This window comes from Squalius cephalus (genome assembly GCF_949319135.1).
Source record: "Squalius cephalus genome assembly, chromosome: 21".
Taxonomy (NCBI): domain Eukaryota; kingdom Metazoa; phylum Chordata; class Actinopteri; order Cypriniformes; family Leuciscidae; genus Squalius; species Squalius cephalus.
The window spans coordinates 30,903,039-30,912,520 of NC_137142.1; positions in this window are offsets into that span (position 1 = coordinate 30,903,039).

Genomic DNA, 9,482 nt, shown 5'->3' on the forward strand with positions numbered 1-9,482 from the left:
TGCCACTCAGCAGTTTTTCTTTTGTTAGCAGCACCTGCGGTGAGACCAGGGGAAAGATTTCATCAAGAACATTTCTTCAAGGTCAGATTTTCAGATTCTCACTTTAGGACCATCTTAACTTACATTCTTTTCTGTTTCCCAGATCAGTCCTTGTGGTTACAGGAGCAGAATTACAGGCCAAAACTTTCCCCATTATCTCTAATAGCTGTCACCTTATTAAATATTACTGAATAGAGTAAACAACACAAAGACAACCATAGTCACATCTGCACTGTAGTGAACTAGCATGCTATACAATATAGGGTTCAATAGTGCAACTTTTTTTATAATAAATTATATTATCAGCATAACAATTTGATGATTTTAAAATGTTCCTAAAGAGTATTTTGTGCACTTTCACGAAAGCAAGGATATATGTTATTGTTCTTTTTTTAGAATTGAATTAAATATAACAAATTGTTATTCATGTTGCATAATACAATTTTGGTAACACTTTACAATAAGGTTTTATTTGTCATTACATTAGTTAACATTGGAAAACACTTCTAAAGCATTTATTATTCTTAGTTAATGTCAATTACGACATTTACAAATACATTCTTAAAATGAAAAGTTATATATGTTAACAGGAAAGCACTTACATGAACCAACAATAAACAGCTGTGTTTTTATAACTTACATTAACAAAGACTAAATACTGTAACAAATGTATTGCTAATTGATAATGTCAGTTAATATATTACATTAACCAAAGAGACCTTATTGTAAAGTGTCACCAACATTTCTTTGTTTAACATGTCTTAAAACCTTTTTTTGTCTGTTTTATTCCAGATTTTCATTGTCAGATTTTTGGACCCCACATTAAATAAAGAAACACTTTGTGTGTTCATAGTTTTTCCATGCTGGGAGTCTAAACACTGTGCAGTACTTACTTATGACGTCCATTATTCAACATGCAGTATATGACTGTCATGCTAGGCTGTTCATTTATTCTACTAATGGAAATCCAGCTCAGTTCCCTTAATTCAGTAGTCTAGACTTCACACTGCGTTTCTGCATTAGCCTTCTTAACACCGACATATTTACTGTACACGCACGCAAGATCATCATTTATTTAATCAGAAACCATTTTGCTTGCTTTAGAGGAAGTTTTACAATGATTAAAATTTATGAAGGAATTACATGCAGAAAAAGTGTACGTTATGTTCCTGTTCCGTTGTGTTTCGTTTCATGCATGAGACGCATATTTGATGTCATATTGTTCATGAGAGCATTTTTCAGATGTTCAGTGTGTATGGCAGCATTATCTTCTTGAAAATGAGGCCATTGTGAGTGAATAATGTTTGCAGCGGCGTGTGCATGTGAGCCAGGAAATCTATGAGGCCGTAAAGACATTGGAGGTTGAAGGTTTTCTTCAAGTGTGTATATTGTACAGTAGGATAAAAGATGACGCATCACAACATTTCACTGTCTCCCATTATTCAAGGGTCCAGGCTTTGCATGCTGACCTCGGATGAGTTTAGAAAAGCAGCTCTGCCATAAATTGTAGGTTTTTAAAGCCCAAAACACAGTTTTTGAGTTCAGGTCAGAGAGGCGCTGCTTCAATTCGTGGCAATTTTGAGGCTGTACTTTGGCGGCATTTAGCGACTGTCCTGTGAAATGTCCACTCGTCACTGTCATTGATCTCTGACTTGTGACCAAATCTTCTTTTATGATCTGTCTGAGGACTTACGCTGTCAGCGTCACCCCATAAACTGATAGAAATCAAATCTGATGATATCAGCACACTGCATCCCGCTTTGAACTCCTTCTCAGGTTTCCTAATATCTGGAGACCTTCAAGATCTTTTTATATGCTTTATCAACTACAGCATTAAGTCAATTATTATATTGTTATATAGGTTTCAGTTCTACATGTTCTTCGGAATCATGATTAACAATCCTTTTTTGTGTTTGTGTGTCCTTATACGCTACCATTGAAAAGTTTTGGATTGGTACATTCTTTGCGTTAAAATTTGAAATAAATATTTTATGCTCACCAAGGCTGCATTTATTTGATTTATTCAGTAAAATCAGTAATAATGTGAAATATTATTACAATTTGAAATAACTGTTTTCTGTTTATTAATATGAAATATGAGGCCAGAATTATTACAGAAAATGTCATTTATTCCTGTGATCAAAGCTGAATTTTCAGCATCATTACTCCAGTCTTCAGTGTCACATGATCCTTCAGAAATCATTTTAATATGATGATTTGCTGCTCAAGAAACATTTCTCTTAGTTGAGTTGTGCTTTAAAAAATTCTGGAAAGCTTGATATTTTTAAGGATTCTTTGATGAGTTCGAATGAATAGCATTTATTTAAAATAAATATCTTTTGTAACATAACAAATGTCTTTATTGTGATTCAATCTGTTTAATGTGTCATTGTGCATAAAAATATTAATTAAAACAAAATTGAATAAAAACCTTTTGAAAAATAGTGTATGTGCATAGGTTTACCCATGTTTTCATCAGTTTCATAAGAAGTATAAGTAATATGTTTTATGATGTCACATTGTGTAAAGCCAAAATCTCTGGTCTCAACATTTTTGGTAAAAAACAAAAAACAAAACAAACAAAAAAAACGATGGAGCCAGAGGTGCTAAAATGCTAACTCGTTTCCGGAGTTGTCCTACAAAAATACCTCATCCCTGCAGCACATATTCGTAATTGCTCAAAATCAGTTCTGATTGTGATTTGCACAGGGCAGTTTGCAAAAAGGTGAGCATATAAAATAAACACAAGCTCAAATAGGGGTGGTTTTGCAGATGCATTCATTATTCTACATGTAATCACTAAATTGAGACTCACATTCACATGCTAATTAGTCCTTCATGATGCTACATAATCTTATTTTCCCTGAGTCAGCATCATGGACAGCTACGGGCAACGGTTTGGCTGGATGTTTGATGTAAGTGAACAAGATGCATGGTTTTGCAATGAAACACAGCATGCTGAATTGGTGCAACTTAATAGTATTGAATATTATGTTTAGCACCATTCATTATTGATGCTGTGAAGTGCTCTGCGAGAAGCTTGAAAGAATTTACCATGAGCATACTGTAAAACAGCAGTGTTTCTAAGCAAATAGCTTTTTTATGAACCTCTGAGCTTGTATCAGTCTTTTGATCTTGTACTGTTTTACGCCATGGACAGAACACAATCAGAACAAACCAAATCAAAAACTAAAACAATGAGAAAATGTGGAGTGCGTACCTCTGTATGAGGCAGCTGGCTTCTTATTTTGCTGTGATGCATCTGATAAATCAAAACCCAATCAGTCTACACACTCTTCTGTGTTTCTGAGAGCTTCACCTCCTGGTCACAGATATCTGTTGTTTTCTATGAAGTTTTATGGAAAGATATACTCTCCTAAAGTTGAAGGAGGATCAGGATCAAATTCAGGTATAATACTGTGTTATGAAATGCTGCACATAGACATGTCATGTTTGGTTTAAATGGTTTAGAACTACAGGTTGCATATTTATTTCCTATCTATTTTTTAATTTTTAATTTTAATTTTTATTTATTTTTTTTTATTTATTTTTTTTGGCAGGTATAGAAACAGTATTTTTTTTTCTTACACAAATACTTTGTGCATTAGCTAGATAATAACAAGCATATTCTTGTGGAACAGGGCTGGTTTCAGAAGGTCCTGGGTCCAGGGTTATAAAAACAGGAGCAGTCCTCTGGAGAGCTGTGCTAAAGAGAGTCCTCTCCAGTACTCTACACATGACATTTAAGAGATTCACTGAAAGGTTAGGCTTACACACAGATACACACACACACACCACACCACACACACACACACACACACACCACACCACATACACACACACAAACACACACACACACACACACACACACACACACACACACACACACACCACACCACATACACACACACAAACACACACACACACACACACACACACACACACACACACACACACACACACACACACACACACACACACCACACCACATACACACACACACACACACACACACACACACACACACACACACACACACACACACACACACACACACCTTTATGTGTGTGGGTCCCCGATCATCTATTGTGAATGCATCTATAAAATAAGTAATGTTTGCATATGCCACTTTTCAGACCCTCTACTTTCTATTTTCTATGTTAAGATTCAAGATCTAAACATTGCTTGATAAACAATAGTTTACATGAATTAGCATATTCATATGGTTATGATGGTGTTCTCTGATTAGGGACTAATAGCATTCCAGTTTGCAGCTGTACAGTGTGTATTTTCAATCTATTGTCTTTAAATTTTCTATTTAAAATTTTAAATCTTTTTTTTTTTTCTATTCCAATACAAATAAATAAATGAGTGTAAAATGAAATGAATTAAAATTTAATTTAAAATAGAATAATCCTATAATACAATATTTTCTTTCTTCAAACAGTTTTAATCTCCCATTAAAAAAACATGTAATAGATTGGAGCATTTACCTTATAAATTCCTCTCAAGTTGTGCCAAAAAAAAAAAAAAAAAAAATTTTTTTTAAATTTGATAAAAATGCTATTGTTATATTTTTTGTCTATATCATCTCAGTGAGCTTTTGTGAGGTTTCACGTATGCGCAGGAAGGTGAATTGAGCGTTTTCAGGCGTTTTTCAAATGTTTCTCATCCACACTGAAACGTCGGAAACGCCTGAAAACGCTAGTGTGGACGGAGAGCGTTTTTAAACACCGTTTTCAAATGTATCCGGATGAACGTAGATGTAACCTTACTCTGAGGCCGAGACAAGACCAAGACCTTCAAAAAATGGTCTCGAGACCAAGACCTTTCTCGAGTACTACAACACTAATATTCTGGTCTTGTAGGCCTATGAAATGTTTTCACTCATTATTGCATCCTTCAGGTGAAAATCACGTGCTTATAAACAATAACCCAAACAGTGTAGGACGAGATGTGTGCCAAAGTTGAGAACAAACCCCGAATCCTGTAGGAGCACCCATAATAGTGATGCTCACCTTAGCATGAGCCAATTAAAACAGAAAGTAATAATTGCTCACTTTCTTTGTGCCTTAGTCATTAATAAAGTTGAAAGCATGTAGAATAGGAGAGCTCATCTGTACCTGATTTCTTTTGCTAATATTGCTGAGACTTTTGTGTAGGTGTCAGAGCTCATTGTTTTGATCATTAAACAGTGGCTCTTTGTATTCATCAGATGAAGTCATCTTTCTGTGTTGTTGCAGCACATGTTTGCTTGTGTTGTGTTGGTGGCTCTTGTCATTGAGTCTAGACTCTGTTGCATCACATAATATTCTTTCAACACTAAATATGGTCAAAAACGTTCCCCAGAGACTAATTAAAGATGTCGCAACATATGACTTTCAATATGGTTCTGTTTAAGAACATCCCTCCAACCGTTCGCTGCTCTTCTGCAGTAACGTCTCTACTCTGAGTCATGCTCATCTCCGTATGTTTGGAATTGATTCATGTTCATAGATCATTTGAAATATTCAACGCTGCAATCTATTCAACATCTAGAACCGACGGCAATGACATAAATAGCTTTTGGTTTAAACACTCAGGTCGTTCATATATTTTTTGGACCTTTGGATATTTGGCAACTAGGCAAAATCTTATGTATGTATGAATGATAATGTGATAATTATTATAAATATATGTGATAATGCCATGGTACTTCCATCTGAAAAATTTAAATGGTATTTCTAAAACTATTGCACTAATATACTCTTTAAAAAGTACCATGCTGCTACCACAGTATTTTGGAAATTTTTTGGACATTATTTAAAAAAAAATTTTTTATTATGTTTACCATAATAATACCATGGTTTTTTTGGACATGTAGCGTGCTACAGTGTTTTTGGCATGTTGCATGTTTATACCACAGTTTTTTGGACATGTAGAATGGTACTACCAAGGAATTTTGAGCATGTACAGTGGTAATACCATGTTTTTTAGACATGTACCATGGTACAAACTTGCCATTTTGAATATGTACAGTGGTAATACCTTGTTTTTTGGACATGTACCATGGTACAAACTTGGTATTTTGGACATACGATGGTAGTTCTCAGAAGTATCATGTAAATACAATGGCAAATTATTTTCGGTACCATGGTATATTTCAGAGTATCATAGTATTGCGGTCTTACCATCATTTTTAGTGATGCCATGTGATTTCAGAACTCGAAATATGTTATCACATGCAAAGGTTTTCCACTGGTCTATTATTAATCAACAGGGCTCCCTGCTAGTGTCATTCCCCCCCCCTCTCATCATATTTAAAGCTTCTCACGTCTGATATCTCATTTCCACTCAAGCGCTGGTCTGTGTTCCCGGACGTGATAAAAGAAATTTCAACGTAGTGCGATTCCATGCTCTGCCGTGTTTGCTTTCATGTTCTCCAGTGAATAATACCATTTCCAATTCATTAAGCTGCACTTTTGTTTTAGAGGGTTTGCAAATTAAACAGGAAGGTGTTTTTCCTCTGCTTCTCCTTCCCTGAGTTTGTTTCTCGCTCTCCTTCGCAAGGACTCGATGGCTGCGTGACTTTAGCTCTGACTCACTAATACAGAAACTCCCTGAGAGACCGGAGCCAGACGTTACTCACCATCAGTCTGAGTCTGTGATCGTACCTGCATTAATGCAAATCAACTCAATCTGGCCAATGATTGCAAATACACTTTTATATGTTTAAATGTCTGCAAACAGATAAACATATCAATTTACTTATGTATTTTCAGCCAATGTGTAAATTTACTATCAACGTTATTTGGTTATATTGTATTTCAATAGTCCACTTTAGACTTTCTACTAACTATGAGTAACCTTGCAACTACATGTTAGATTAGGGTTATGAATATGGTTAGAGCTATAGAATAAGTTGACATGTACTTGCAAAGTCTGTTGGGGAGCATCAAAATAAAGTGTTAGCAGATATTAAGCAGACAGTCCTGGAAGTAAATACAGCCGCAGTCTTTTTGTAGTTCATCTACAAAGGTGCAATCTGCAATTATGCAATAAATTCAGTATTGAATGAGCACTAATATTATTTGCACTTAAATGACAAATTGCTTGTTATTTTCCTCATTTGTAAGTTTGTTTAAAAGCATATGCTAAATTGATGGAAGTAAATATAGTCATTTTTTACACTCAAATTACGGTTCAAATGTAACCAGTCATCTATGAAGTGCTTTCTCTTTTAGCATGTTGCTTTAAAATAGCAGAAGTTGGTTGTTCTTGCTCTCGGAGAGATAATGCAGTATGAGGTCGAGGGTTTGTATGAAGAGGAGCTCTCAGCCCCGTCACATAAAGAAACCCGTCCTGTCCTCAGGCTGTTAATGGACTGACTTGCTGACCTGCGTTTGGCTAAAGAGCCTGATAGTGTGGGTATTTTTGTCAGGTGATATCTCTTATCTGTGTTTAGCGATATCTTGTTAAAAGTTGCTTAAGAGGGACATCACATATCATGTTCAAATGGCCTGCTAATGGGGGCGGTAAATGCAAAGACGAGGATCTCTTGGAGTTGGTAATGCATAATCCAAATACATTAAAGACAACAGAGGTTAAATCCCTATACTGCATGCTTATCTATATATGATTATCTGCATCAAAGTGAGATATATATATATAACAAAGTATATACAGGTGCTGGTCATAAAATTAGAATATCATCAAAAAGTTGATTTATTTCAGTAATTCCATTAAAAAAGTGAAACTTGTATATTATATAGACTCAGTGAGATATCTCAAGCCTTTATTTGTTATAATTTTGATGATTATGGCTTACAGCTTATGAAAACCACAAAATCAAAATCTCAGAAAATTAGAATATTACATGAAATCACACAGTAATTACACAGTGATACCATGGTCATTGAACCAGGTTTTGGTTATTTTGGCAGTGTGGGCAGGTGCAAATCCTGCTGGAAAATGAAGGAAGCATGAAGTGCTCTGAAAATGTCCTGGTAGACGGCTGCGTTGACTCTGGATTTAATAAAGCACAGTGGACCAAAGTCCTCTTTTCTGATGAGAGCAAATTTTGCATCTCATTTGGAAACCAAGGTCCCAGAGTCTGGAGGAAGAATGGAGAGGCACACAATCCAAGATGCTTGAAGTCCAGTGTGAAGTTTCCACAGTCTGTGTTGGTTTGGGGAGCCATGTCATCGGCTGGTGTTGGTCCACTGTGCTGTCCACTCAACGCAGCCGTCTACCAGGACATGTCCAGAGCACTTCATGCTTCCTTCAGCAGACAAGCTTTATGGAGATGCTGACTTCATTTTCCAGCAGGATTTGTACCTGCCCACACTGCCAAAAGAACCAAAACCTGGTTCAATGACCATGGGATTACTGTGTAATTACTGTGTGATTTCATGTAATATTCTAATTTTCTGAGATTTTGATTTTGTGGTTTTCACAAGCTGTAAGCCATAATCATCAAAATTATAACAAATAAAGGCTTGAGATATCTCACTTTGCATGTAATGAGTCTATATAATATACAAGTTTCACTTTTTTAACGGAATTACTGAAATAAATCAACTTTTTGATGATATTCTAATTTTATGACCAGCACCTGTATATATATAATGTGTTAATGTTGTTTTAATGAAAAGTCTTTATAATGACTGAAAATACACCTCTTCTGTGAGCTCTTAATTTATAACCATAAATACAGGAGTCATACTTAATATGAAGAATCTTCATGTCTTAATGTACTAGATAAATGAATATACTAGAAAAGATATTTTGCAGTGTTTCGTCAGCAGAACAATCCAAAAACACATTAAATAACAGTATAACTGACTGAAGAGATGTGAGATCTGCTGTGAATGCGTCAAAGTAGTTGGAGCAACTTTTCTATATTTACTGATATGACGAGACGCACGGAAATATTGCGCAAAAAGCAACCTGCTCAGTCTAAAATATATACACTTATAACAGGCTTACTATAGTGAATCAGGGTAAGACTAAAACACATTTTGGAAGAAGAACTGATGTATTGACATTCTGTAAATGTTGTTAACAGTAACAGTTAAAAGTAACAGTGCACCTTTAAAAACAAAGTTACGGCGTTTACTGTCAATCCATCGCTTAGTGACTGTCTTTAGTTCTTTACTTAATGTGCATCCTGCTCATTATATTGCCATTTTTTAAGTTATAAATAATACCGTTTAAGTGTCCAGAGCATATTTCTGTTCTGTATGATTAATTGCTTGTGCTTTTCCTCATGTGGATAAAAGTGTCTGCTAAATGACTTCATGTAATGAAAATGCTTAACGAAAGATGATGTTTGATTAGGCAAAATTGTGCGAGTGTTTTGTTGAGGTGGAATGAGCGAGACAGTTAAATAATAATCCTAAACTAACACAATTTGCTTTGAGGAAAAACACCAAACTAACAAAATAGCAGAACAACACGAGAAT